We start from the raw sequence: 22237 nt of genomic DNA on the forward strand, positions 1-22237 counted from the left end.
AATGATCCCTACCCAACACTGCAATCTCCCCCTCCCTGACTGATCACTACCCAATACTGCAATCACCCTCTCCCTGACTGATCCCTTTCCAACACTGTAATCTCCCCCTCCCTGAATGATCCCTACCCAATATGAAATCACCCCCTCCCTGACGGATCCCGACCCAACCCTGCAATCTCCCCCTCCCTGACTGATCCCTACCCAACACTGCACTCTGCCCATCCCTAACTGATCCCTACCGAACACCGCACTCACCCCCACCCTGACTGATCCCTACCCAACACTGCAATCTCCCCTTTCCTGACTGATTGGTAACCAACGCGGCAATCACACCCTTCCTGACTGATCCCAACCCAACACTTCAATCTCCCCCTATCTGATTGATTCCGACCCAACACTGCAATCTCCCCTCCCTGAATGATCCCTACCCAACAAGCACTCTGCCCCTCCCTGACTTATACAGATCCAACACTGCACTCACACCCTCCCTGACTAATGCCTACCCAACACTGCCATCTCCCCCTCCCTGACTGTTCCCTAACCAACACTGGACTCAACCCCTCCCTGACAGATCCATACACAACAATGCACTCACCCCCTCCCTGACGGATCCCGACCCAACCCTGCAATCTCCCCCTCCCTGACTGATCCCTACCCAACACTGCACTCTGCCCCTCCCTAACTCATCCCTACCCAGCACCGCACTCACCCCCTCCCTGACAGATCCCTACCCAACACTGTAATCAATCCCTCTCTGACTGATCCCTACCCAATAGTGCCCTCTTACCCTCCCTGTCTGATCACTACACAACACTGCACCCACCACCTCCCTAAATGATCCTTACCCAACACTCCAATCTGCCCCTCCCTTAATGATCCCTACCAACACTGCACTCACCCCCTCCCTGACTGATCCCTACCCACACTGCAATCACACCCTCCCTGACTGATCCCTACACAACAATGCAATCATCCCCTCCTTGACTGATCCCTACCCAACACTGCACCCTCCGCCTCCCTGTCTGATCACTACACAACACTGCACCCACCACCTCCCTTAATGATCCCTACCCAACACTGCAATCTCCCCCTCCCTGACTGATCACTACCCAATACTGCAATCACCACCTCCCTGACGGATCCCGACCCAACCCTGCAATCTCCCCCTCCCTGACTGATCCCTACCCAACACTGCACTCTGCCCCTCCCTAACTGATCCCTACCCAACACCGCACTCACCCCCTCCCTGGCTGATCCCTACCCAACACTGCAATCTACCCCTCCCTGACCGAACCCTACCCAACACTGCAATCTACCCCTCCCTGACCGAACCCTACCCAACACTGCAATCTCCCCTCACTGACTGATCCCTACCCAACAAGCACTCTGCCCCTCCCTGACTCATCCCGACCCAACACTGCACTCACCCCCTACCTGACTGATCCCTACACAACACTGCAATCCCCACTCCCTGACTGATCCCTACACAACACTGCAATCACCCCCTCCCTGTCTAATCCCTACACAATACTGCAATCCCCATTCCCTGACTGATCCTTACACAACATTACACTCACCCCCTCCCTGACGGATCCCTATCCAACACTGCAATCTCCCCTCCCTGACTGATCCCTACCCAACACTGCAATCTCCCCCTCCCTGACTGATCCCTACCCAACACTGCAATCTCCCCCTCCCTGACTGATCCCTACCCAACACTGCAATAGCCTTTATATCAAATACCATATTATTCAGAAGTTAAGTTTCACTTTGAATCAAACTGACTTCAACTTCTTCCGTTGTGCCTGACAACTGTAGGTTTCATTTCCATTGCAGTTTGGATTGTTACACTTACTATGCCTGCAATTCATGATAAAAGATAAATGAAGTTATTTAAATGTGCATTTGCCTCCATCCCACAATTGTGTGCCAGCTGTGTGAAAGACTGAAGATTCGGGTTTCAGAACTGCAGCTGGCATTCAGCCATTTGAGTGAAAGTGGCCACACCCCAGATGGGTGACTGCAATAAATGTTCATGATTCTGTTACATCACACAGTAAATTTTTGGTATAAATTCTGTGTGTTAGGATTGAGCCCTCCACTATCACCTGATGAAGGAGCGACGCTGCAAAAGCTAGCATGCTTCCAATTAAACCTGTTGGACTATAACCTGTTGTTGTGTGATGTTTCGCAATAAATGGTGAATTTGTTCTTCAAAACCTTTGTTGCTGTTGATAACGATTAGAGACAGAAATGGGATAGCAATTTCTTGAATGTATTCATATTCAGTGTTTAGAAACTTCAATAACAAAATGCAAGCACACTTACAATGAAGTATCTTCGATGTTCTCTCCTGATACTATATTTTTGAAAGTAAATTCTGAATCCCTAATTCTAGTGCAGATAACAGAGAGACCGTAATACAAATGCTCTTGCCTGCAGTAGTGTTCCCTGCGCTGCTGTGTGATGTTTCCTGAAAAGTCCAGAGAAAGTGAATTACTTTCTATTTTATGTACTCTGAATGAAGCAAAACATTAATCACATATTCTTTTCAAGCTTACTTTTCTCATGATAGATTTTGGAGTGTACAGGATTTCAACTACCTTGTACTTTGGACTGTCAGGTGATCTTCAAATAGTCAAAAAAGTGCTATGCAGTCATTTTAAGCGTGCATACACATCCACAATAAAATCATCATAATAAACCTGAAGAATTGAGTAAATATTTCAAGCGATTGACAGCTAGTTTTATAAAACTGGTTCAAGATTTATTAGCTCAAAACCCTCATTGCCTGTTGGCAAGACAAGCCAATTAAGGTGGAGTGTGGAAGCAAAGAAAGGGCGATACGATGCAACAAATTCATTTCTTCAAAACTTTATACTTGTTGCAGCGTCTCAAAATATCTCAACTGAAGAGCTCCAGCCCCAAATGGAGACTAAGCAACCAATTTTCCTATATCTCCAATGAAGACCTTTGGTACTGTCTCCACATGCAGGGCTGCATTTTCCATGTCAACTGGCATTTGCCAAGATTCTCATGAGTCAGGCCAAGCGGAGGGGAGTTCAGGAGGAAAGCCCAACTCCCTTCTGCCATATTATATTATCCTCTCCGTGGGGGGCAAATGAAGTCATCAATTGAGAGCCACTCGTGTATGTCTGTGTAGTGAATAGGAGAGCTTATCAACTCCCGCAGTGGGCCGTGGCCTGCTAAATTCTTGAGTGCAGGCTCAGCAATATTCACCACTACTGGCAGCAAAGGACAGGTCACTGCTCTGTCTTCATTCTGTTGTTGCTGTTAGCTCCTGGGCTCATGCCATTTCAATAATGGTTTCTGACCAGGCAGCAACTTCTGTACTTCTTACTGTCAGTACCATGCCACCCTTGGCACTGCCAACCATCACGTTTGACTCCAGCTCTCAGTTCAACCAGCAGGGCTTCACCAGAATTCATAAAATGATGACTGCAAAAGTATCCTGTAAGAAAGAACACTATCTTCCAACTTCTGGATGTAATACATCTTTTGGGGGTTAAGATGACTGTGGTAACTAGGGCCTTCTACATGGTTCTTGGATGCAGAAGGAAATATCTACAGGAACTAATTCTTCTCCAGCATTTGCCTTGGAAAATATAATATCAAATGAAGTACGAATTACACAGAAGATCAAACATATTTTCCAGTTATTGCAAACAATCTTGGAGAATTATATTTTACATATCCCTTGCAGTTTGGATTGTCAACCTTGCCACCTGTAACTGGACAGACAAGATAAATTAAATCCTGAAGTTAGCTTTTGCCTCCAGCTACGATTGAGTGCCAGCTGCTTGAATGGCTGAAGACTCTGGAATCAGTAGTGCAGCTTGAGTTCAGCTGCTTTTGTTAAACTTCTTACAATCCAGACGGATACTGTAATCAATACTGATTTTATTCTTCAACCCATTTCATAGGTTTGATGAACATTATAGCAGGTGATAAGGGTGAGAGAGTGATGGGAAACGTATTTCTTAAATATATTCATTTTGAAAGATTAAAATGATCAGGGAAAAGCAACTCAAATTTGCAAGCAATTTTGAATTCAAGCTTCCTTGATGTCCTCTCCTAAAACTGCCTGTTTTGAAAAAGACTCTCCGACCTGAAGAATAATGTCGATAATGGAGAGGCAGTATGTAATTGCTATGGTCGGAAACGGTATTCTCTGCACTGCTGTGTGCTGTTTTCATGAGGAGTCTGTATGTTATCTTACTGTAACTGTCAGTCCACCAGCAATTTACTTTCATTTTCTTGTATTCTGAATGAAGCAAAATCATGGTCACATATTGCATCAAACATACTTTTTCATGACCGCTTTAGATTTGGAAGGCATGGTTTTCCATCTCCATCGCAGTTTAGGCTGTCACGTTTACCAGACTTGCAATTGAACAGACAAGTTTAGCACTGAAATCAGCATTTGCCTCCATCTACAAGTGTGTGCCAACTGTTGGAATGGCTGAAAAATCTGGATTCAGTATTGCAGCTCTTATTCAGCTGCCTTTTAAAAACTGTTCACACTGCAGAAGGATGACGGCATGATTTGGTGATTTTTTTTGTCAAATTTACATAACTAGTTTGCAAGAAAACAGAGCACAGATAGGGGAAGAGGCAGAGAATGTCGGGGAGAAGAAATTTTTCCTTGCAGTATAGACCAGAGAGTTCAATGGGAGGTAAAGTGTTCAGGACCGGGCTGATGAAGGGGAAACATTTCACTGAAGGTATTTGGATATTTTAAAGCACTGGCTTTTCCAGCAACTCTGCTTTTCTTTCTGTTTTAAACATTCACAGTTATTTCGGGTTTTATTTGGATGGATTCTGTTGTTCTAGTTAAATAAGAGCTTCAATCAGTAGGAACAAAGCAAGCATGAGAGATGCAAATTTAGTGCGATTGCTGTGGTCTGGTCTGCAAAGGTGTTTGTTGCACTGCTGTCACATGCTTTCAAGAGGCAGCCCCTGAACAATCTAAACAACAGCTCTCCAGCAATATCCTTTCATGTCTTTGAATTCTGAATCAATTATCATTAATACACAAACTGGAGCAAACTTATTTTCTGCAACTGTCCCCGGAGAAATTAGATTTCCCGGTTCTTCACAGTATACGCAGCAGAAATTAGTCATGAAAGAAGACATTTTAAGCTAGGTCTTGTATGCACAATTGGCTGATGGCTGATATAAAATTGCTGGTTGCTCAGGGATTCAGTATTGTATTCTTTGATCAACTGTATTATTAAGTAGATCAACATCCAGAGGTAGTGGGACAATGGAAAACAGTAGGTTTTTTTCTTTAAAACTTTCATAGGGGCTTTGAAAAACACCACAGGCAGAATGAGGGGAACAAAGGATATAGGAACCCTAATCATTCAATATATTTATTCTTTCTTCAGAGTTCAGCTATCTAAATGTTCGAATACAAATTGAGATCTGAATATTGAATGGGCAAGCAATTTTCCACTGACCACTTTTGAAGGTTTTGTATTGATGCAACTATTTTTTAAGCAAACAAAATCTCTAATCTCTCAGAAAAATGCAAATATTATAGACATAGTAAAGCAACTTTGTTAATGTGACTGCTGTAGGTTGGTGTTTGTTGCATTGCTGTGGCATGTACTCAGACAGAAGCCCCTCCATAGAACTTCCAGGAAGTGGCACTAATTTTCTTTCACATTGTTGCGTTCCAGATGAATCGTAATTAAGTCACACATTGGACTAAAACTTTCTTTGTGATCACTGCATTCATTACTGGAACCTCTTCTGCCTTGGAAGTGTCACAGTTTCCATAGGTGATACAGCACAAATTAAGTGATTTTAAACAAACACTTGAAACATTCAACCATTGAAAAAGCACTGAAGATGGAGAATTTCAGCATTATAAACTTGTTTGTTGGATCTTTACATTGAAACTCCAATTTATCAGTTTAATCAACCTGCCACATCCCATACAAACAGGGATGAGTTAGATATTCAACATGAATATGTCTCATTAATTATAACATTAAATCCACATTCCTGCCTACCCTGAAATGCTTTCACCATCCCTCTCTCAACAATAAACTATTTATGTTTGCCTTTAAAATATTCCATAAATCTGCTTTAATAACGTGCCAGAGTTTCCACATTCTGAGAGAAAACAAATCATCTCGATGTGTTTTAAATGGGCAACCACTGACATTTAGACAGTAATCCTTCATTCTCGTCCCTTCTGTCAGAGGAAACATCTTGTTTCAATTAATTTGCCTCTTCCTCTCCTAACCACAAACTGACAAAAGCCTAGACTATCCCAATTCCCTTTGTATGACAATTCATTCTGTAAGTATTATTCTGGTAAGCTTTCTCCGAATTGCTTCCAATGTATTTACTTCCTTCCATAAACAGGGTGACCAATAAGAATTAGAACATTCAAGATACAAGCTCAACAGTGCTCTCGACTTTTGTGTTTAAATTCCCCCACGACAAAAGGAAAACATTTATTCGCTGTCCTAATTACATACTGCTAGCACTTTTTGATTCAGGTAATGTTACACTCTGATCCCACTGTATCTCAGAGCTATGGAATCTCTCTCTATTAAAACAAAATACTTTTCTTCCAGTCAAAATGGACAACTTCACTTTTATCCATGTAAAGCTCTATTTGTCAGGCCTTTGATTACTCGCTTAACCTATATTTCTCTATAGCGCCCCAATGTCCTCTGAGATGGTCGTGTGAGGGAACCTTGGTTGGCGAGTGAGGTTGAATGTCTTGTAAAGAGGAAGAACAAGGCTTACATAATGTTCAGGAAACAAGGTTCAGACAGAGCATGGGAGGGATACAGGATTGCCCGAAGGGAGCTGAAGAAAGGGATTAGGAGAGCTAAGAGAGGGCATGAAAAATCTTTGGCGGATAGGATCAAGGATAACCCCAATGCCTTTTATGCGTATGTGAGAAACATGAGAATGACGAGAACGAGAGTACGTCCGATCAAGGACAGTAGTGGGAGACTGTGTATTGAGCCGGAAGGGATAGGAGAGGTCTTGAATGAGTACTTTTCTTCAGTATTTACAAACGAGAGGGACCGTATTGTTGAAGAGGAGAGTGTGAAACAGACTGGTAAGCTAGAGGAGATACTTGTTAGGAAGGAAGAGGTGTTGGACATTTTGAATAACTTGAGGATAGACAAGTCCACCGGGCCTGACGGGATATATTTTAGGATTATGTGGGAAGCAAGAGAGGAAATTGCAGAGCCGTTGGCAATGATCTTTTCGTCTTCACTGTCAACAGTGGTGGTACCAGGGGACTGGAGAGTGGCGAATGTTGTGCCCCGTTCAAAAAAGGGAATAGGGATAACCCCGGGAATTACAGGCCAGTTAGACTTACTTCGGTGGTAGGCAAAGTAATGGAAAGTGTACTGTGGGATACGATTTATGAGTATCTGGAAAGACATGCTTGATTAGGGACAGCCAGCACGGATTTGTGAAGGGTAGGTTTTGCCTTACAAGTCTTATTGAATTCTTTGAGGAGTTGACCAAGCATGTGGATGAGGGTAGAGCAGTGGATGTAGTATACATGGATTTTAGTAAGACATTTGATAAGGTTCCCCATGGTAGGCTTATGCGGAAAGTCAGGAGGCATGGAATAGAGGGAAATTTGGCTAGTTGGATAGAAAACTGGCTAACCGGTTGAAGTCAGAGAGTGGTGGTAGATGGTAAATATTCAGCCTGGAGCCCAGTTACAAGTGGAGTTCCGCAGGGATCAGTTCTGGGTTCTCTGCTGTTCGTAATTTTTATGAATGACTTGGATGAGGGAGTCGAAGGGTGGGTCAGTAAATTTGCAGATGGTACGATGATTGGTGGAGTTGTGGATAGTGAGGAGGGCTGTTGTTGGCTGCAAAAGTACTTAGATATGATGCAGAGCTGGGCTGAGGAGTGGCAGATGGAGTTCAACCCTGCCAAGTGTGAGGTTGTCCATTTTGGAAGGACAAATAAGAATGCAGAATACAGGGTTAACGGTAGGGTTCTTAGTAAGTTGGAGGAGCAGAGGGATCTTGGGGTCTATGTTCATAGATCTTTGAAAGTTGCCACTCAGGTGGATAGTGCTTGTAAGAAGACCTATGGTGTATTAGCGTTCATTCGCAGAGGGATTGACTTCAAGACTCGTGAAGTGATGTTACAACTGTACAGGACCTTGGTTAGGCCACATTTGGAGTACTGTGTGCTGTTCTGGTCGCCTCACTTTAGGAAAGATGTGGAAGCTTTGGAGAGGGTGCAGAGAAGATTTACCAGGATGTTGCCTGGAATCGAGAATAGGTCGTACGAGGAAAGGTTGCGAGTGCTAGGCCTTTTCTCATTGGAACGGAGAAGGATAAGGGGTGACTTGATAGAGATTTATAAGATGATCAGAGGAATAGATAGAATAGACAGTCAGAAACTTTTTCCCCGGGTACAACAGAGTGTTACAAGGAGACATAAATTTAAGGTGAAGGGTGGAAGGTATAGGGGAGATGTCAGGGGTAGATTCTTTACCCAGAGAGTGGTGGGGGCATGGATTGCGCTGCCAGTGGGAGTGGCAGAGTCAGAATCATTGGCGAACTTTAAATTGCAATTGGATAGGTACATGGATGGGTACTTAAGCTAGGACAAATGTTCGGCACAACATCGTGGGCCGATGGGCCTGTTCTGTGCTGTATTGCTCTATGTTCTATGTTCTATGTTCTATTTAACCTTTCTTTGTCATGTCAGCTTTCTATTAATTCATTCGTGAGTCATGGACTGTGAGTCAACACTTGGAAGATTTGAGCAGATACAGATTTGTTTTAAATAGCTGCTCAAGTTATATGATTCTAACCATTCTGAACTCCGGTTAATTCTCAGTTCCAAAGAAACACCGCAGTAATGAACATTCATGTAAAAAAGGCTGAAACCCTGAATATAATTAGAGTATACCAAAATAACAATAGAATAATTGTCAGCCCCCCTCTCTCTCTGTGTCACTCTCTCTCTCTCTATCGGTCGTCTCTCTCTCTCTCTCTCTTTCTCTCTCTCTCTCTCTCTCACACACACACAGGTATGGTCTTTCTCTCTCTCACACACACACAGAGGTATGGTCTTTCTCTCTCTCTCTCTCTCTCTCTCACACACACACACACACACAGAGGTATGGTCTTTCTCTCTCACACACACACACACGCACACAGAGGTATGGTCTTTCTTTCTCTCACACACACACACACCATGGATAAGTGAAAATCATGAAATGTAAGATGTCTGTAAGGCAAATGGATGCTATCAACTTCCACTGTACTATGTCAACCTTTTAGCAAAACAACAATGGTTGACTCAGACCCTGACCTGTGCGTCTTGCTTGATGTGGGAGCTTAGGAACGTGGCTGACGCTCCAGACTCTTACACTTGCAAGAAGTGTGTCTAGCTGCAGCTCTTGTTTGACCGCATGACGACTCTGGAGCTGCGGATGGACTCACTGTGGAGCATCCGTAATGCTGAGGATGCCGTGGATAGCACGTTTAGTGAGCTGGTCACAACACAGTTTAGAATTGCTGAAGGAGACAGTGAATGTGTGACCAAAAGACAGAAAAAGAGTAAGAAGACAGTGCAGGTGTCCCCTGCCTTCAACTTCCTCCAAAACAGGTATACCGTTTTGCATGCTGTTGGGGGAGATTACTTACCAGTGGAGGGCAGCAGTTGCATGGTTCATGGCATCGTGGCTGGCACTGCTGTTCGTTTGTTAATGCTGTTTGTTAATGTGATCAATAAGTGCAGTAGCTTTAATGGGTTGTCATCTGGTTTAGGTACACATGGTTCTAATCCTGGCATGTTCACCCACACTCGTCACTGAACCATAGACTGGCTTCATGGTAATGGGAGACTGAGGGATTATCCTGCAGGAAAGTGAGCGTTTTAGTATCTTTCCAGAGGTGGGAAAGATTGTTTGGAGGCCCAGTGCGAAAGACAAATGGGCTTTAAATTGTGGTGAAAGTAATACAGATGTAAAAGGGGTGTAAATTAATGTGTAAATATTATAAATGGATTTTCTCTGTTGAGTGCAAGATAAACAAGACGCAGTCATAGGGAGCCCAGGAGGGAGACTGTATGAAAAAATGGAGAACAGCCATAATGGGGTCAGGCTGTGAAGTTATGGAATTGAATATTAACTCCTTCAGGCTGTAACGTACCAAAGTGTAAAGTGAGGTGTTACTCGAGCTTGGATTGTGCTTCATTGGAACATTGCAGCAGCCTGCATTTTTTTAGAATCTCTACAATGTGGAAACAGGCCCATACTGACACTCCAAAGAGTATCTGAAACAAACTCGTTCTCTACCCTATTACTATACATATATCCTTGACTATTGCACCTAACCTCCACAACCCTGAATACCACGGGCAATTTAGCATGGTCAATTCACCTAACCTACACATCTGTGAACTGAGGGAGGAAACCAGAGCACTCAAAGGAAATCAACGCTGATTTGGAGAGAATGTGCAAACTCCAGCAGGCAGTCACTCGAGGCTGTAATCGAAACCACGGCCCTGATGCTTTTAGACAGCAGTGCTAACCACTGAGCCACCGCCCCCAACAGGATCACAATATTATAAGGCCACAAGACTGTAGGAGCAGAAATTAGGCCCTTCAGCCCATCGAGTTTGCTCCATCATTCCATCATGACTGATAGATTTTTAATCTCATATCCCTGCTTTCTCTCCATAACCTTTATTCGCCTTGGTAATCAAGAACCTATCTGTCTCTGCTTTAAATATACTCAATGATCTGGTTTCCACAGCCTTCTGTGGTAAGAAATTCCACAGTTTCACCACTCTCTAATTTAAAAAGTTGCATCTTGTCTCCGTTTGAAATGGTCTTCCCTTTGCTCTAAGCCTATGCCTTCAGCTCCTTGTCTCTCTTGTCAGTGCAAACGTCCTCCCAATGTCCTCTGTGTCCAGGATATTCAGTATTCTGTGAGTTTGAATCAGATCCCCCCCTCCACCACCCTTCTAATGTCCACTAAGTCCTCAAACGTTCCTCATTTCTGGGATCATTCTCGTGAAATTCCTGTAGACACGCATTAAAGCCAATCCAACCTTCCTAGGGAATTAGGCACAAAAAAATGGAAATTTGGTTTGACCAGAGCCTTAGAAAGTCTCAGAATCCCCACCTCTATATTCTCGTCCTCTCAAGATGAATGACAACTTCGTATTAGCATTCTTAGCTACTGACTGAACCTACTAGTTTCCCTTAGGCGAAACCTGGACTTGGAATCTTTCCCTTTGCAATTCAGATTTCTGAATTTTCTTCCCATTAAGCAAATAGTCTATGCCTGTATTCTTCATACCAAAGTGCATGACCCCACATTATTCCACATTGTATTCCATCTGCTACTACTTTTCCCACTCTCCTAAACTGTCGAATTCTTTCTGCAGGGTTCCTGCCAGCTCAATACTACCTGCCCCTCCACCTATTTTTTCATCATCTGCAAACGTAGCCAGAATGCCCTCAATTCTGCCATCCAGATCACTAATCTACAAAGTGAAACGTTGTGATCCCAGCACTGATCCTTGTGGAACCCTACTAGTCACGGCTGCTATGCTGAGAAGGACCATTTCATCCTCAATGTGCCTCCTGCAAGAGAGCCAACTTTCTGTCCATGTCAATACCTGAACTCTAACACCATGGGTCCGTATCCTACTCTGCAGCTTCCAGAGCAGAATCTTATCAGGGGCCTTCTGGAAGTCTGCACTGATAACTCCCATTTGCGCTCCTTGATCTAACCTGCTTGTTACCTCTTCAAAGAATTCTCACTATCTTGAGAACAATTTAGTTTATTGAAATGGGGAGCAATCAGAAGGTCAGTGTCATTCCTACAGACAGAGTGGAGGTGTTCCTCAAAGCAGTTTCTGTTTGGCTCACGAATGTAAAGGAGACTGCACTGTGAGCAGCAATGACAGGGGACTGGATAGAAACAGTACAAATGAAATACTGCTTCTCCTGGAAAATGTGTTTGGAGCTTTGGACAGTGAGGGAGGGAAGACGTGAATGGGCAAACTTTTGTAATTTCATGGGAATGTGCAATATGGGGTGTGGAGAAGTGTTCGGGGTGATGGAGAGCGTCACAGAGGGAATGATCCCTGTGAAATGCTGACAGTAAACGGGAGGGGAAGATGTGTTTTGATGGTGCTGTCAAACTCGAGGTGGTGGAACTGACGGAGGATGATTCTGTGAATATGGATTCTAGTGCAGAAGGAAGTGAGGACAAGGGGAGATCTATCTTTGTTCTGGGAAGTAGGGACGGGGTGAGGGCAGAAGTGAGGGAAATTGAGCAGTCACAGCTGAAGGTTCAGTCCACCACAGTGTGGGGATTTCTTGTTTGAGAGAAAAGGATTTCATGTAGGAAGCTTACGACTGGAATGTGGCATCATCGAACAGAAATTACAGAGACAGAGAAACTGGGAGAATGGCGTCACACTCAGCTGATCATGTTTTCAGCCACATACGGAGATTCCCCTTGAGGCAGGCATTTCAATTGCAGACTTACCTCTTATATCTGGTCTAAAACAGAATGTGAAAATAGACCCAGGTGAAGGTCAGTAGATGTGTGGGCGAAACATTTAAGCAGATACTCCATAAAGCTCAGCAATGATTGACTCTGGTCACAAAGAAGATGATATGAAAATATGAAGATGAACCCCCACTCCCTCCCCCCATGATGCACAAAGGCTGTGAAGGATAACTAAGTAATCACAAACTAAAGAATTCAGATTGGTAAGCACTAGCATCGGCCACCTTTGGGATATTTATTTTTGGAAACAGAAGTAGTTAGCATAAAGCAAAATACAAAGAAAAATATTCCCAAACTGGCAAGATATATATTTTTGAAAAAGCCACAATAGTTTTTTTTTAAATATCGATTTAAAAAAAGTTCATGATGCGCATGTGACCATTGGAAGAAATGCAGGAAACTATATATGGGACACTTGGAGGATGTGGCTGGGGATTAGGTTTCAGGGAACAGGCAGAAAATTTAAAACAGTATTTTGCGTCGTTCCTCACAGGGGAAGTGACAAAGATTTTCAATATTATAAATAACATGCAGTCAGATGGAAGTTCTTGCACTGTCTCCAACAACATGAAGAACGCTTTTCTCAAACAGATAAGGCCAAGGGTAAACATGTCATCATCAATTCATAGCTGATTTTAATATAAGTGCTTACAGAGTGTTCTGGTGGCACTGTCTGAAATATTCCATAACTCTCTGGATTACAGAAGTGTTCCAGCGAAACTCCAGTGCAGAGACTGTCTTCAAGAAGACAGCGAGTCTTCAAATCTTTAGGTGCAACCTTTATCTCAATAGTGGAGCATATTTGATGGCTCATGACACACTTTCATCCTGAGTGATTTAAAAACAAAACTCTGGTCCTTCCCCTGATGTGAAAATTATCTGGAACATTGTACAAACGACGTCATCCAGACAATTATAGAAAAAGGACTCTCCAGAATATTTTATAACCATGAGGGGTTATTGCGTAAGTGAGAGATAGAGACAGAAGGTGCAGCATGCAGTAATGAGCGTTATGGAGCCGTATTCGGGGTTGGTGCGATAACAGATATACAATGAGTGTGAGGGAGCAGAGAGAATACCATGACACTTATCCTGGCAGAGCGGGGAAGGTTATTGATGCTTGTCCTGTATTGCTGGGCATTTATTCATAATGCAAATACTACACTGAGCTGGGTGGTAAACTCAGACTATGCACGGGGTGACTGGTGGTCTGTCCCCCTTTGGTAAGAGAATGGTCCCCCTCTGTACTTGCCCATCCACCAGGCACACCGTTGCCCTGTCGACAAACCATAATGTAATTGCCACTTATCTCCCCTGTTCGCGATAAATTGTGCAGGCAGCTCCAAACTTAGAAAGCTCAACCGTGTGCCCATTGGCCTTTTAAAGATGGCAGCAGTGCCAGGGATCATGGAATATCCAGGGACATCCGGGCGATTGTGAGTACCTCCAGCCATGATGGGTGGGAGAATCGGGATGGTATTGAATGAGGTGGGGTGGGTAGTTAATGAGGTGAGTTCGATAAGATAGCACCAGGAAACTAGCTCGGCCTCGTGCAGTCAATCCCTCTGTCACACTCAACAAAAATGGCACTGAGACAAATTAATGTTAGATTTAGCCCAATGAGTCGAAGACTCTGGTGAATCTGCTCCCAGTTACAAAGCTGCAGACCAAATAATCATCCAAAACTCTCCATCATCTGACCTCACACCAATATCCTGTTCACCTAGATACAGTGACCCATATTGCAAAATGCTATTAAAATGATTTCATTTCACAATTTTTAAACCTACCATAAGATCCTTTTCTGAAACTCTTTCTCAATCTCCCCCCTGTCTTTTAACCAAGATCCTCCCATTTGGTCGTATTTCAACTGATTCATGGCTTCTCGCCGGCAGTGAGTTTCACATCCACAGCACCCATTGTCATGGCCCAATGGAGATATGGAGCTGTAAATGGATGCGAGTTGCACTTCCTGTCACTTCCAGCATGGGTTGCAAGTTTCCTCACACTGGGCAGTGATCTAACACAGTGTTACTCAGCAATGCAGTGGTTGGTGTAGACAGCTGTACATGCTGGGAAGGTAACTGCTCCAGATTAACAGATAACTGCACTTCTATACACTGCACAGCTCCCCATGATGGACAGACACACAGTCTGTGTTTATAGAACAATGCACTTGTTGTACAGATTATTTAGAACAAGTTTAAATATCAATGCACTGTTGGAGGGATAAGAAATGGACTGGTGAGCTCTGAACATTGTTCGATCCTGGACATTGTTGCTGAGCAGTGCACTAGCCTGGTCTACGCAGTGCTTCATGATGAGCAGATATCTCATCTGGCTTATACATGTCCAGGCTGGATCTGTGAGGTGGATTGAGTATCCGATATAACTTCTGACAGAACTATCACTCCTCCAGCTCGGCCCATTCCGCTGTTAAACTCCATATTTCTGCAACATGTTGTTCATTAAGTAATTACACAAGTAAAACGAAAATATCTGTCCCTTTGTTATGGAACAAAACAGATCCCCTCCAACTACATGGAGAAGGTAAACTCGGGCCGAACGTTTTCTTATCTTAATGGTAAATGTGAGGTGATGTGTTTCAGATACAATTCGCTTCGTCAAAATATTCGACATTAAGCAAACCACAGTTTATTCAAGCATTGCTGACAAAATACAACAAAAGGAAGTGGAACTTGGAATAATTTAATTCTGTTGGAAAAGTTAACAGAATAATACGTTATTTAACTAATATACAGTAACTGCTCAAACATGGTAACATGCAATAAACAGAGACGTGTCAAAAAACAAATTCAGTGCACATGCAGTTCTCCAATCCAGGAGGAAAGATCATCGAAAGCCAATTCTGAGAGAAATCTCACAGATGAGTGTAGCAGAGGGGAGAGATTTACTGCCTTCCAACCCTGCTGAGACCACAGCAATAACTGACGAAAGGTAAAACTAAGAGTTCTGGTTGTGTGAGAGTTTGATCAGGCGGTGGCTACAAGGACCACAAGAAATGGACTGTATCTACACCGTCTTTGGCACTGTAGGAGCCTCTCAAAAATGCCTACACCCACCTAAACGGTTAAATGATGGTAAGATAAATGTTAAAGTTGAACATAAATGAATAAATCAAAAGGATGCAGCAGGCCTGGTGATCAGACACGGACTCGGGAGCCCAGCAATTTCTACCCTGATAAAACATAGTAGGATCATCGAGCTTGTGAAGATAAAGCGTCCTCTCTCCCCCTCACCTCTAACTTCACAATTGAGATGTGCCATTCATCCGACAGTCAGCGATGTCAACATCGCACCCACGCCAAGTATTATTGCGTTATATCAGGATTATCGTGAAAGGGGTTCAGTGACTGTGATTATTATCAGTCTTCCTGGATCTAACTGGGTCACTGGAGGGTTTCCCACTTCCATAATTAGGTGATTATTTCAAATTGTTATGCGACACTTCAGGGGCAGCGTCATCCTCAACACGATTGAGATCAGCAGCTACAGAGCGAAGGTTGGATCAGAATCTGAAAGCATTAGAATGTTCCAGCAATGGATCAGAATCTGAGAACGTTTTACTGGAATATTCCAACAATGAAAAGGAGTTTATCCTGGGGTCTTTACTATCTTTCTTGGGATTGGGCATGGTTAGAGTTACGGATACAAGCCTTACTGGTGATTATTCAAGCTGGGTACAATCCCATCTTCGCTATTGTTGGTGTTCCTGGTCAGCCTTTATCTGTCAATTCTATAAACTATGATGAAGGTTATTGCTATTCCAGTTAATTATATTTTACAAATATAAGAACTTTCAGTCACAAACTCCACTTCCTTTTCATGTATTTCCAAACTGCATACTCACAAACATCTAAGCAGAAACAAGACTGTTCAGAACTTTGAACTCCTTTTTGCCTTGAACTGTTTTATGTCTCCATATTTCTCTGTCATCAAATCTGCCAACACCAACCTCCGTAATATCCCCAGTCTCCAGCTCTCCCTCAGGGCTGTTGCTGAATTAGCCATCACCTACCCCTTTGTTAATGACAGATGTTACGGCTCCAGTTCTCTTCTGACGTCTCTTCCAGTTACAAATATTTTGCCCACAAGCAATTTCTTGTCTCTACAGTTACTTCACAACCGGGACTCTGTGTCAGAGTAATAATGTCACTGAGCATGTAATTCAGAGGCAAAAGTTATGATTCTAAATGCATAGTTTTGAAATCCTACCATCGTCAATGACTAGAATTAAATTCGAATGACAAAAAGTGGAATGAAACGCAATTTCACTCATGGCAACCATAACCCATGAGGATTTTTTCCCCCTTATTTTACTGATAACGTTTGTGAAGAAACTTAACATTTTTGCCCCATCTGGTATAAGTGCAACTTCAGACCCACAACAGTGTAGTTGGTTCATTTTGTCTTGACAAGTAGCCGCGAGGTCAAGGGCCATTAGAGATGGACAACAAATGCTGCCCTTGCGAGTGATGCTGGCATCCCGTGAAACAGCAACATTAAAGGTGAAATAACGAAGGAAATGTGGATGCTGGAGATCTGAAATTAAATTCTCTAGCGTCTGAAAGAATGTTGGAGAATCTTAGCAGGTATGGCAGTCTGTCGGATTGCGGAAACACAAATAACGTTTCGAGTTCAGTGACCCAATCCAAACTGAATGCAACTAGGAAATAATATTATTTGTATCAGTGATGGTTGGAAGGGTGAGTGGGAGGTTTGTGCTGAATGGATGGAGAAATGTCCAGCAAGAGGGGGATGGAGAGAGAGAGCTAGAGTGAGAAAGAGAAAGAGAGAGAGAGAGAGAGGAAAAGCAAGCAAAAGGATGGTTAATGGTGGACCGGAAGTAAAACAGGATGGGAGGTTATTCTAACATTTCCGTTTTTCCCTATTCCTGAATACCACCTCCATTTCAGAATGTCCTGCTTAAAGTGAGTTATGTTCCCACTGTCCCTCTTCTCTGAGTATGGTGATCAAGTCCATCGGCAATACTGGTGCTGCCCTTATAGTTGCTGGGATACAGAGAAACGCAATTTTACATTGTCAACTGCTCCTTTGGAGAGATAAACTGTTACTGTGGGACTGCGTGGAGATATAACGGCTTTCTCATCTATGAAGAGAAACTGAGGAGACTGAGGTATGTTCCACAGTGAATGGGTGCACCATGGGTGTGGGGAATTGACTTACTGCTGTCATGAGAAAGTCAGTGGAGATTCTGTGCATAGTGTTTTCAAGTTTGTATTGTCAGCTGCTGCGTTAATTTAAGGAGACCCGAGGGCATGTTGACCCCACTCTAGACACTGCATTTACAGTATATCTGGGTCCATGGTAAACAAATGGAGCTGAGACTACACAGAAGGGAAGCTGTGTAAACAGGGTGGGACTGGGCACTGCACATTTATCCCTGGGATTTCCAGGAACATTTGTCGAAGCTGGACCCGTTCCAAGTGTAAAGCGTGAAAACAGTTTGTTTCAAAAATGAGGTGCTCACTGAGCCAGTGTCCCCATCCTTCAGTATAACCTGTAACCTCACATCAGTAACAGGACTGTACTGACTCTCACTATGAAGTTAACTGGATTGATTCTTGAATTTTCCAGGCAGGAGTGGGTAATATATAGACCATCTCCGAAGTGCAGTCCTCCGATGTATTCACGAGCTGAGAGAAGCCATCTGCCTGCTGAGAGAAATACATTGGTTCCATCTCCACAGGGGAATGTACAGAAACTAACTTCCAGAAATACGAGAAAACAGTGTGACTGGTAAAAATGAGAAACCGCAGGAAATTAGAATTAATGAAGAGTATGTTTTTGAAAATCTAATTGAATTGAAATTTCATCAGTTTCTGCATCTGATGAGCTACATTCCAGAGAATTGAGGAAGTGGCAACAGAGCCGGTGAAAGAATTACTGATTATTCTTCAAAACTGGTTAGATTCAGGAAAAGATCCTGCAGACTGGAAAGCAGCTATTATAAACCTCAATATTTAAAATAGGACGGAGAGGGAAAACAGACAACTAAATAGCTTGATGTCAGCTATGAGAAAAACATTGTAACCTTTTTATTAGAATGTGACAACTAGACACTTGGAAAACAGTGATATGATTTGGTGGATTCGGTCTAGATTCAGGAAAGGGAAATGACAATTGATTAATTTGCTGGAATTTGTGGAGATTGTCCATTGCAACATCAACAATTGAGAACCAATGGGAGTGGAATATTTGAATTTTCAGCAGACGTTTTACAAGGTTGAATATAGGTGAGTGGGAACTGCTAAATTCCATGGGTAGGTACGTGTGGACTATATATGACTTGGATTAAAAATTGGATAATGTAGGCAATGAAAGGAGTAGTGTTTTTCTCTGGACTGAAGGCTTGTTGGGTATCAGAAGGATCAGTGTTTGGTCAATAGCTGTTCACAAAGTATAAAAACGGAATCAGATGGGAACAACAAATTTCATCTTTCACATTTATATTTATTAAATGGGGAGAGGTTGGCGAGTGCTTTTGTTGAAAAGGACCTGGAAGTCCTTGGTTATAAGTCACCAATTCATACGGGACAGAAAGTAAATGATACGTGGCTCTTTTTACAAAATGATTGGAGTACCATAGTTAGTATATCTTTCCCAATGGTAGTGATTTGTTGAGAGAGCATTTGGTGCATTGTGTACAGGTTTGGTCTGTTTATAAATAATGATCTCTTTGTCACCGAGACAGTGCAAAGGAGTCTCACCAGACTAAACGCTGGCATGATGATACCATGGCGAGAGAGTTCATGATCGATGTGTTTAATCTGTAGCGCTGTGAAAGCATAAGAAGATGAAACTTGATGGTTATGGACGGACACTCATTATGTCCCAAACAGCTGAATAGGGTGACAATTCCATACAGTTCACTGTATATTTGATTCCCGATGTATGCATCTGCAGACCCCCCATGTCGTTTGACAGAAAGGTACAGGCTTTGAATGAACTCTGAACATCTAAATGCACAGTTTCTGTGTGACACTGCATTGAATGTCACTTTGTAGACAATCCTGTCAGCAGTCAAAATACCTTCATTCTGGAAGAGTTTAGAATTCTGCACCAGCATCTGACCTCCATAGAGGCCATGCGTATGCTTTCTTGAAGATAGAAGACATTTTGGAGAACGGTTAAGAAAGGTTGGCTTCATTGCTATTACCAGAAAACCATGTTAAAGTAACACATAGGTAGTATGAGTAATTAAGCCATGTGGACCAGGTTGGAGCAGTCTATCTATTCAGTCACTGCTCCATTTGTTTGTGATATTGGAAGATCTCTGACACTTCCCTGTTCCTGTATTAGTGACATGATAAGCTAAATGACCCCCTCCTGTTTCTTTTTAATCACTCCGAGTGTGAAATTGTCTCTTTCTGATCCCGTGTAAGTGACGTGTGGGAGTGAGCAGATTTCTTCTCTTCCACTGTAATAGGCAGGAGGGACTGAATGAGCTATTACACGTCCTGTCCAATAGTTTGATAGACTGAATGACTTCTCCATATTTTTGTGAATTCAGCTTGAGGTGCTGAATGAGCTCCTCCATTTATTCAGGAAATGTGCAGTGTCTAGCAGTGCTGTTATATGAATGTTACCCAGGCTTTAAAAGCATGATCTTCAATGGTGTTCAGTTTTAGTTGCACATGGACACTGACTACTTCAAGAGCTGAGGAGGGGCAACTTGTTCTGAACATTAAGTAAACTTCCGTGAATATCCCCACTTCTTCTCAGTTTGAACTCAATGGCCTGAATGACCTCCTCCCACATTTTAGTGGTTATATAATAACCAACTGGACATGCCTGGCCTGATGGAGCTACCCTGAGTGTCTCCTACAGGTGCGTCCCATGGCTGAGATGATTGATATCCACTGACAATACACATCTTCCCTTGTGCTGTGAATGACTCCAAACAGTGGAGCGATCACTACCGATTCTCATCAAGTGCGATCTTCCTCAGGATCCTTGATGTCATCCTCAGTCTAACACTGCCTTGAGTTCAGGGCCAGTCTTTCTTACCTGAGACCATGTGTTCCCTATTTTGTTCATATAAATAAGTCATGGTGTAGAAGCAAAGAATGTTTTCTTCAAACAGAGGGTAGTGAATGTCAGAAATTCTCTTACACTGAGAATTAGGGGAGCTAGATCACTGAAAGGGACCAGTGGTGTCCCACAGTGATCAGTTCTATGAGCTCTGCCCGTTGCGAATTTTATACATTACTTGGATGAGGAAGTGGAAGGGTGGTGTTAGTAAGTTTGCCAATGACACGAACGTTTGTAGAATGGTATATAGTGTGGAGGGCTGTTGTAAGTTGCAATGGGACATTGACATCATGCAGAGCAGGGCTGAGAAGTGGCAGATGGAGTTCAAATTGGAAAAGTGTGAAGTGATTCCCTTTGTAAGCTTGAATTTGAATGCAGAATACAGGGTTATATGCAGGATTCTGAGCAGTGTGGAGGAACAGAGGGATCTTGGGGTCCACGTTCATAGATTGCTCAAAGTTGCTGCTCAAATTGATCGGATTGTTAAGAAGGCGAATGGTGTGTTTGCTTTCATTAACGGGGGATTGACTTTAAGAGCCACAAGATTATGCTGCAGCACTATAGAGCCTCGGTTAGACCACACTTGAAATATTGTGTTCAGTTCTGGTCACCCAATTATAGGAAGATATGGAAACTTTAGAAAGGGTGCAGAGGACATTTGTCAGAATGCTACCTGGACTGGAGGGCAGGTTTTAGGAAGAAAGGTTGACAGAGTTAAGGCTTTCCTCATTGGCGTGAAGAAGGATGACAGGTGACCTGACAGAGGTAAGCAAGGTGGTGAGAGAGCTATATATACATTGGATAGCCAGAGACATTTTCCAAGGGCAGACATGACTATCACGAGGTGGCATCATTTGGAGCAAGTTTTCGAAGAGATGTCAGAGGGTGGTTCCTTACACTGAGAGTGGTGGATGTGTGAAATGCACTGCCAGCAGTGGTAGTATAGTTAGGTACATTAGGGACATGTAAGCGACTCCTAGATAGGCACATGGGAAGATAGTACAATGTAGTGCATGTACGTTAGTCTGATCTGAAAGTAGGACAAAATGTCGGTGCAACATCGAGGGCCAAAGGGTCTGTAATGTGCTGCAATGTTCTATGTTCTATCTTCTATGAAACTATTTAAAGAGGGGTTAGATGGATTTTGACCGAACAGAGAGGTGAGGGCTATTAGGAACCGGGCATTAAAGAGGCTTTGAGATCTAGAGCAGATCAGTCATGATCTTAGTAAGAACAAGATAGGATTGGGGTTTGAACAATTTCCTCCTGTTTCTGATGTTCTCCCATTCCGTTATTGGAAGGTTAGTGAGTGTTATTTTCCTGGAAGGTCTGTTATTGAATGTTGAAGTAAGGGAGACCAGAGGATTCTGTGAGCCATCTCTGGGTGAGGTCTAGTGGCTGTATTCACAGTGAATCTGGGTCTACAACATAACCAACAAATGGAGCACATGTTGCAGTGAGGGGAAGCTCTGTACAGAGAGATGAGGAGCCTCTTTCATACCCAACCTGGGTTTTCCAATTATATTTTCCAAATCTCCTAAACCGTGTGGGACAGACTTGAGGGGCTGAATGGTCTCCTCTGTTTCTGTGCA

This window comes from Chiloscyllium plagiosum, unplaced genomic scaffold (genome assembly GCF_037043375.1).
Source record: "Chiloscyllium plagiosum isolate Xiang-an unplaced genomic scaffold, Cpla_swu_hap1 HiC_scaffold_36, whole genome shotgun sequence".
Classification (NCBI taxonomy): domain Eukaryota; kingdom Metazoa; phylum Chordata; class Chondrichthyes; order Orectolobiformes; family Hemiscylliidae; genus Chiloscyllium; species Chiloscyllium plagiosum.